At 40.6% G+C, this 7,915-nt stretch overlaps 1 pseudogene; it reads left to right on the forward strand.

Annotated features, from left to right (window-relative positions):
- The first annotated feature begins 327 nt into the window (after positions 1 to 327).
- LOC109450631 (elongation factor 1-alpha 1 pseudogene) lies at positions 328 to 1,670 on the forward strand (annotated as a pseudogene).
- The last annotated feature ends 6,245 nt before the right edge of the window (positions 1,671 to 7,915 follow it).

Genomic DNA, 7,915 nt, shown 5'->3' on the forward strand with positions numbered 1-7,915 from the left:
GAAATAAAAGAGAAAAATGTCTTAAGAGAGATCACTATGCATTCTGTAAAGCACATATTGTAAAAGGAAAAGGGAAAAGCAGCTTGATTCTGAAACTATTCAGTGTAATTTTGTGTAAGCTGTTCTCTAAGGAGAGAGACTGAACCCTAATCAACCAGCATCTTCTTCCAGATGGCTCTAAGTGTGCCTTAATCTTCTTTTAAGAGAGGGTGGGGATGATTCCCTACTATGAGGAAAGGCACATATTAAGACTTGATCAGCTTTTTCGCGATGGGTTTGCCTCCAGAACACAGGTGTCATGAATACCACTGCTAAATCTAAGCCAAAATGGGAAAGGAAAAGACTCATACCAACATTGTCATCACTGAACATATAGATGTGGGCAAGTCTACCAGTTCTGGTCATCTGATCTACACATGTGATGGGATCAATAAAAGAACCATTGAAAAAATTGAGAAGGAGGCTGCTGAGATGGGAAAGGGCTCCTTCAAGTATGCCTGGGTCTTGGATAAACTGAAAGCTGAATGTGAATGTGGCATCACCATTGATACTTCCCTGCGGAAATTCAAGACCAGCAAGTATTATGTGACCATTACTGATGTGCCAGGACACGGGGACTTTTATCAAAAACATGATTCCAGGCACATCTCAGGCTGACTGTGCTGTCCTGATTGTTGCTGCTGGGGTTGGTCAATGTGAAGCGGATGTCTCCAAAAATGGGCAGACCCGTGAGCATGCCCTTCTGGCTTACACACTGGGTGTGAAACAACTAATCATTGGTGTTAGCAAAATGGATTCCACTGAGCTGCCTGACAGGCAGAAGAGAGACAAGGAAATCGTTAAGGAAGTCGGCACCTACATTTGTGCTAATTTCTGGTTGGAATGGTGACCACATGCGGGAGCCAAGTGCTGACATGCCTTGGTTCACGGATGGAAAGTCACCCGTAAAGATGGCAGTGCCAGTGGAACCACGCTGCTTGAAGCTCAGAATTGCATCCTGCCACCAACTCGTCCAACTGACAAACCTTTGCATCTGCCCTTCCAGGATGTCTACAAACTTGGTGGTATTGGTCCTGTCCCTGTGGGCCGAGTGGAGACTGGTGTTCTCAGACCCGATATGGTGGTCACCTTGGCTCCAGTCAATGTTACAACTGAAGTAAAGTCTGTTGAAATGCACCATGAAGCTTTGAGTGAAGCTCTTCCTAGGGACGATGTGGGCTTCAATGTCAAGAATGTGTCTGTCAAAGATGTACATTGTGGCAGTGTGGCTGGTGACAGCAAAATGATCCACCAATGGAAGCAGGTGTCTTCATGGCTCAGGTGATTATCCTGAACCACCCAGGCCAAATGCCAGATATGCACCTGTGCTTAATTGTCACACAGCTCACACTGCTTGCAAATTTGCTGAGCTGAAGAAGATTGATTGTCTATCAGGGAAAAAGCTGGATGATGGCCCGAAGTTTTAGAAATCTGGTGATGCTGCCATCGATACTGTTCCTGGCAAGCTCATGTCCATTGAGAGCTTCTCTCACTACCCTCCTTGGGGCTGTTTTGCTGTTCGTGACATGAGACAGACAGTTGCTGTGAGTGTCATCAAAGCAGTGGACAAGAAGGCAGTTGGAGCTGGCAAGGTGACCAAGTCTACCCAGAAAGCTCAGAAGGCTAAATGAATATTATCCCCAGTACCCGCCACCCCAGTCTTAATCAGTGGTGGAAGAACAGTCTTAGAACTCTGTCTCAATTGGCCATTTAAGTTTTACAGTGAAAGACTGGTTAATGATTACAATGCATCGTAAAATCTTCAGAAGGAAAAGAGAATGTTTTGTGGACCATTTGGTTTTTTTATGTGTGGCCATTTTTAAGTTATTAGTTTTTAAAACCAGTACTTTTTAATGGAAACAACTTGACTAAAAATCTGTCACAGAATTTTGAGACCCATTAAAACAAAGTTTAATGAGAAAAAAGAAGAAAAGACTTGATGAAAGGAGTTTGCCAATACACATTTGTAACTTAACACTCTCAGAATGATTTGTATGGGTTTTCACTTTGCCCATTCTCTGCCTGGCAATTTTTGGCTCATGAGTGCTGAGCTGATGGCATGCTTCAGTAGAATTCTGTTTCTGGAATGGCTGCCAAGTCCACGGCTTTTTTTTTTTTTTGCCCCCAAGATACCCTTAATACTTGTTGAATGAATAGAACTAGAGACCACATCCCCACATCCCATGGCATACCAGTTGACAAGGTAGGAACTGGAGGAGGAAAGCCACGTTGGCACCCGTTAGCTGAAGGCACGGAGCCTGCGTTCCATCCTTGTCTACGCAGAACATAGTAATGTGAACACGGCTGCAGAATTTAATCCGATGGTACTTCCAGCTTCATGAGCATTTTCAGCAGTTTTTAGTTTTATTATTATTATTACTACTACTATTACTATTACTATTACTAGCACAGTAACAGAGCTTACCTAAAACAATGCCGCAGTGTCAACATTGAAGTCGTAATTACTGAGGAGTTTCTGGGAGAAAGTATTCTTGAGAAAGGATTCCTGGTCATTACACTTATTCATTCATTCATTTGTTTAGTCATCCAACCATTTATTGAGCACCTACTAAGTCTCTGTCATGGTGCTAAGATCCTGAAGCTATGCAGGTAAATAAAGTAACATATCCTACCTGCCCTCAGGTTTATAATCTAGTGGGGATATTTTAAGTACAGTAATTGGATCAGGGCTGTGATGCCATAGTATGTTATGGGATTCAAACTTTGAAGGATTCTTAATCATACTTAGGGAGTTATAAAGTATTCCCAGAGAAGAGGCAACAAAGCATAGACCTGAAAAATGAATATGATGTAGCCGGCAAAAGGTGGGAAAGGATATTTCAATAGAAGGGATAACTCTTTGCAAAATGCCAAAGGCAAGTCCAGGGAGAGCCATGCTGGGAACTAAAGGAAGTTCCTGATGACTGGGGGTAGAGTTGCAGCTGAGGATGGGACTGGAGGCTAGAGAGGACAGCAATAAGGCACCATCCTCTTTTATACCTAGATAGGGATCTACATTTAAATGAATTACATTCTGCAAACTCAGACTATGCTAAATGCTGCCAGAAACACAAGGCTCGGTACGAAACTGAGCTCCTCTACCCTCAAGGAGCTTGAGTCATTCGTAGCAGATTCTCAGTGTCCAAGATCTGTGTCAAATCACAGAACAAATAATCCATGAGATGCAAGATGTCTCACAATGATACTGAGCGCTGATTCAGAAGAGCTGGCTCGTGAAGGAAGAACAATCTCGCTCTTTCACTTTTGGGTTTTAGCATGATTTGAAGGTGGATATGTGTGCATGTTTAAAACACACCAAGAGGGATTCTTGAATTTCCTACATTCTACCAACATTAAGTAATGAAGGTGAAATAAAGAAAGGGGGTGAATCAAAATGATCTCTTTTGAATTTTAGAAATATTAAGAAGAGGGAATGTCTATCACAATAATATTGCGGCATGTGCTTTGTGACATAGCGGCAGCAGGCAGAACTTAAAAAAATTGGAGAAAGAATTTACCTCAAACTTCCCCTTTTTTTGTGAAAGTTTGGAAAGACTATTTTCCATCTGATTTTGTAAAGTAATTACAGAACATCATTTTCCCCTCAAAGTCTATATGTTTGACTAATATATAATCTAAGAAATCTTCAAGGGCTTTTGGAAGGTTCTCAGAAGACATTTGGAATTTTGGAGACATAAAATGAAAGGCAGTGCCTATTTTAAAGTCGTAGATATTTAAACAAATATGCCAAAGCTAACATTAAATATCAAGCTACTCATCATTATTCGGGATAATTAGAGATATTTAATGATATTCTCTCTTCAGTATAGTTTTGGTGGGATAATAGGCTTTTTGATAAGTTCCTTTCTGGACCCAATTCCAGTTTTAATCAGAGGTGTGATTTGTTAGATCTCCAGCGTATGCGTGTTTTAAACAAAGACCTGCACAGCCAACTACAACTAAACAAACAAATTAACTACAATAATAACTTGGAAAACCACTAACCTAGATAGCAGTCCCCAATCTCTGATCAGAGGACTCCTAGTTTAAGGTAAATAGTTTAAGGCAAAAACATTTCAAATCCATACCAACCAATGTCTCTCTATACCACACTGAATCTCATGCAAATATGTGTGCCATCTCTTAAAAATATGTTCACATAGTGTTACGTATTAATAAATAGAAAACACTTAAGGGTTACTAAATTTATGGTAGTTTTTGTCATTTGCCCTCAAGCAGCATAGTCTAAAAATATAAGATAGCTTAAAATGTTTTTATCTTAAAAAAGAATCCTCATTCTGTAGGACAGAGGCCTATTTAGTATTTTCTGTTAGTGAGAGGGTTACTTTTTGTTCTAATTCACAGGCCACTTATAAGCGTATTATATATGCCATTACAGGTAAATAGTTTAAGGCTATAATGAAGCAGAATTTAGCCGGCCTGAGTAATGTGCTCAGGTGCAGTTCTCCACCTACACAAAGTCCCACAAAAATCCCAGGGCTGGTCAGGAAAAGAGAATGTATGACTTCTTGTCTGCTAATAAGTGCAGAACTATATCTTAATCTCAATTTCAGCAACTTTTTTTGGTCTAATTTATCAGGTACTGTTATCACTTTTTTCTACTGCATGATGCTTTCATGCTGTTTTTAAAGATGTAATTATTCATGTGACTCATTGCAAGCTATCTCAAATCCTTTTTTTGAAAGTAGGTGTGGCACGAATAATAAACTAATTAACTTGCAATGTAGTACAAGAAATAGATTTCATTATAAAGCAAAGAGTTCTGAAAAACTTAGATATTTTTTCAGAATAATGTGTCTCACTGGGCTGAAATCTTTGTCTGAATGAGAAACAAACTTTTCAATTCTAGGCAAATAAAACTAATTGAACACTTATTGACTGTATTATATGTGCTGCTTGGTGCTAGGAAACAAAGATAAATTAAAATCACCTGCAATATTTTTACTCTCTATTAGTTGAGAAAATGGTGTCTGAGGGCAGGAGGTGTCTTCGGTGGCTTTGTTCACAATTTTCCTTTTGTTTGAAGTGCTATAGAAGCAGAGAAAAGAGAGCAATTTTTGTGGCACTTGGGGAAGTAGAAAGTGAATCAAGAAAGTTGTGCTTCATCAAAGAGACAGCTGAGATGTCTGGAAGGATTAGCTGTGTTTCACCAGGCAAAGAAAAGAGGAAGGTCACTCCAGGGAAAGAGATCAGTATGAACAAAGGCACACTCCCAGTTTTCCTTTTATCTCTCTCACTGTTTTATTAGCTCTTCCTCCTTGACCCATCCCTAAATAATTGGGGTTACTCGGGACTCTAGCCTGGGCTCACTTACCATCTCTGACTACAAACAAGTCTTAAGCAATTCTCATCCACACCCATGGATGGCTTGATGCCCATCTTTATGTTGATGACAACTAAATATGTATCTCCAGCCCAGATCGCTCCGCTGAGCTCCAGATGAATGTAACCAAACCCTTCGCGACATCTCTTCCTTGGTATCTCCCAGACCAAACTCAACAAACTCAACATGTTCAGAACTGAATTCGTCTCCTTCTCCTACTCTTCCTCCTGTAATTTTCCCGTTTCAGTTACTGGCACTATGATACCCCAGGGGCTCACATCAGAATCCTGGGTGCCATCCATGACTCCTCCCTTTTTCTCACCCACAGCCCCCATCCAATAAATTGTCAAGTTCTATCAAGATAGAGTCTGAAGTAGTTCATGAATTGACTCACTCTGTCCCTGTTGCTTCCACCTTTCTCTTACATTCTACATCATGTCCTTAGTTCCTGTGTCCTAACTCGCCAGCAGTAACTCGCCAGCAGAAGGTGAGGAGGGGTAAACAGGAATATGAGGCTCAATGGAAATGGTTCGTGCTAGAACTGATGCCCTGAGGCTAGAGAACGGTACCCGGTATGGCTTGGTGTTTCGTGTTGTTGGCAGTCACAGCGAGTCCACCTGTCTGAAAGCTACAAGCTGAGTAAGCACAGGACACGCTACTCCTTTGCGGTGGGGAGGTATCAGCAGTGCTCCTGCCAAGTCCATTTGTCTTAAGTTAAAGCGATTCTTTAACTTAAGGAATAGTGAGTAATGCGTAGGAGGTGCAGTCCCCTCCTCTGATTTTTCTCACTTAGGGACCTCGCGACAAATATGTGAGGCTCCCGTCTTAAGACTCAAACAAAACTGGAATAAATTAATGAATGAAGGAACCGTATTTCCTCATTTGAGAACTGCTCGTTTATAGCCTTTATCCATTTATCTTTGTGTATGTTGAACGAATTGTAAAAGTTCATCTTATAATAAAAAGGGAAACACTATTTAGGTCACATTGGCTGCAAAAAGATTTTTCCTAGTTTTGTGTATGTGTGTGTTTGTGTTAGCAAATTTGTGTCCATGTCCTTTTTCTCTCCCTCCCAGACACACTCTCCTGCTCTGGCACATGCCCTGAATGCTTGGAAATCCCTAAATGGACGAGGGCGATTACAGCCAGCCCAGAGTGGCACTGCAACTCATAGGAAGACATTTCTCAAAACTAAATACTGTAAGGCAGGGCTTTTCACTTTATTGTAAAACAATTCCACGGTTTTTAAAACATGTTTTTCAAACACAACATGCACTGAGTTAACTGAAGGTTTGGAATAAAATGTTAGTACAACTCATTTCACTTGAGTATGTCTATTTTCAGAATGGCCATTGTGCCAAGGACATGTTGATCAAGTGACTTCCCCTAAGTGTTTTGGCAGCGCAGCCTGATGACACACCGCCGGTTATCAACAGCACATTCAAGTTCAGGAGAACTGAAGCCTGAGCCCACAGGGCTCACACCCCTGGACTTCAAACACAGGCCTCCGACGTGCTAAGTGAGCCCTGGCTAATACCTGTCTGGACTCTCTCATTCATTTAAAACATTTATTTTTTATTACTATTAAAGTGAATCATGGTAAAGAATGTAAAGGGTACAAAAGGTGGGATCTTTCTCCAGTCGCCTTAACACTTCCTGTTAAAATATACATATCACAGTGCACCCTGTTTGTTTTACTTAATCATACACACTTTATATGTTTATGACATATGACAAAAATCTGCATATACAGCTCATTTTTATATTGATAAATGATGCTACACTGTATTAATGAGCCTCTGGCAAATATAAGAAGAGAGCATGAAATCAAGGAAATATGTCCGGGAAGTAACTAGAAGTAGAAAATGTAAAGAATTTTAATTTTGTGGAGCCCAACTCTACAAAAATATAATTTAAAGTGGAAATAAATGGATGTTTTTCAAAAAAAACCTCTAAGTGATTTATAGGGCGGCCCTGGGACCCTGGACACAGAGATCATTTTAAATTCAGGATACACTGAGCCAAAGCACGTCCAGCTGATGTACTTAACAGAGTCACTGCGCCTGCCTAATGAGATATTACACCTCCAATAAAGTCACTGTACTGTGTCTAATGAGTGCCTAGCACTCCATATATATTTGTGGAATGAAGGCATCCACTATGCAGAGTGAACCAGTAATGAACCTGAGAGCTTACTTTCTGAAGCGCTCTCCTCTGTGGGAATATCACCCACAGCTCCTGTGACAGCCGCCATCTGCAAGTTAGACGTTAACAATTTCTTTTCTTTATCCTCACTGTCATTCGGATGAGAGACAAGTTCTGATTTAGTAGGAGCTTATTTTCACAACTATCCTTATGTTCTCCGACTCAAATTCACGGAAGGTAATTAAATCCATCCTGGTTACATCGGAATGCCGTGGGTTATAAATTTTCTCCTTCACAATTGATATTAATGTCTTTTGGGTTGGCAGGAGGAATCGTATAAAGACAGTGAGGCCCTCTGTTTTGGGATCAGGTAATTAGGTGAATCTC

This window comes from Rhinolophus sinicus, chromosome 16 (assembly GCF_057876585.1).
Source record: "Rhinolophus sinicus isolate RSI-liver-muscle chromosome 16, RSI-T2T, whole genome shotgun sequence".
NCBI lineage: Eukaryota > Metazoa > Chordata > Mammalia > Chiroptera > Rhinolophidae > Rhinolophus > Rhinolophus sinicus.